Here is a 1,577-nt window from a genome sequence, read left to right as displayed (position 1 = left end):
AAACCCCAGGCGTGCAGGACTTCGCAACAGAGACACACAAAGCCCTGGGCTTGCAGGAACCCGCCCCTCTAAGGAAACCCTCCTGCTGTAAAGATTAGTGGAAGCTGTGCCTGGGCTCAAACAGGTGCCTAACTCTGAGTGCAAACGGGGCACCTGGGTGAGGAGGGTGCTGCAGGGACCAGGTGCCCGCAGTCACCCCAGGATTCATTTCATGCTGTGAATGCTGGGCAGCACGGGGGGAGGCTGGCAGCAGTGTCCCTGCGTGCCCCGCGACCCAGGATCACTCCTGTCCTTTGCTGTCACCCCTGGGAAGCCACAGCCTGTCCGCTGTAAGAAACACCCTGTCTTGTCTCGTGCTGCCCCACTGCCTCCCCAGGGCCGGCTCCTGCCCTGCGATGGACCTGCTCAGCCCTGGCCCAGCCCGGCCACCGTGCAAGGCTTGGTGCATTTGCGTTGGTTTTGCTCCTTGTTACCTGTCTTGAGAAATGAAGACAACCCCTGCCAGCCTTTCTGAGTATCATCGGAAAACCATGTGTATCCTTGGGCTACTTGCCCCAGTGAAGTATCAGGCACAGAGCTGGGATTAGCCCAAAACACGTAAATGCATTAAAAATAGTATCTCAGCCCCAGGCTTGGTTGCTCCTTCTCACACTGGCTCGCTTTCCTTGCCGGGCACCAACGCACCCTTCAGTCCTTGCAGAGCACTTGAGTCATCCTCAGCCCTGCCAGGATAAGAAAAGAAACAAAGATACTTGGAAGAGCTAGGAATCCCACATCTCCCCACATCCCAAATCTTCTCTTGAGGTCCAGTTGCTCAACCATCTCCTTACCGTCCCCCTCTCCAAGGACCTTTGTAATGTCCTCCTGGACATCTTTACCCCGATATAACCTGCGACCTTGCTGGGACACATCCTGGCAAACAGCAATCGCTATCCTGGAGGATGCTAACTGCTCCTGGCACTGCAGCGTGAGCTGGTGGTGACTTTTGAGAGAGACAGGAGACCCTGGATCTTCAGCAAGCTGATCCAGCAGGATCCCAACGGTAGTTTAAGTCTGTCTGGGGATTTCAAACCCCGTGTTTAATGCAAAATCAAGCGTCTCTCTGCTGTATACGGTGGCAAACACAGAACACCCCTGGCCTTCCCTTCCCTCACCAGATGGGCACCAAATTAAGCTGGAGGCAGGTTCCACACAAACAAGATGTGGAGCATCTTTCCACGGCCAGTGTTAATCTGTGGAGCTCTCTGCCACAGGACACCGCAAATACTAGAAGTCTGCGTGGGCTCAGAAAGGAATCGGTCAAATTAATGGCAGGAAAATCCGTCAGGTGACAGAGGGAGCCACAAACCTGTGGAGGTACAAAAGGTGTTCCTGGAAGCGTGGCTGTGAGTTTGCCATTTCCATACAGTCTTTGCAAGGCACACGGAATTAGCTACTGCTCGAGACAAACCTGGGGTTTGATGAGTTCAGTCTGACCCAGAGAGCCATTCTCGCAGCTTCAAGACACAGCTGGGAGCACACATACCTGCTGCGAGCTGAGGAAGAGGCTGTCCCCACAGCCGTACCCCAAGGCGCTG

Source organism: Aptenodytes forsteri, unplaced genomic scaffold (genome assembly GCF_000699145.1).
Source record: "Aptenodytes forsteri isolate BGI_AS27 unplaced genomic scaffold, ASM69914v1 Scaffold186, whole genome shotgun sequence".
Lineage (NCBI taxonomy): Eukaryota > Metazoa > Chordata > Aves > Sphenisciformes > Spheniscidae > Aptenodytes > Aptenodytes forsteri.
The sequence above is the reverse complement of the archived record's forward strand: the minus strand, read 5'-3'. Positions refer to the sequence as shown.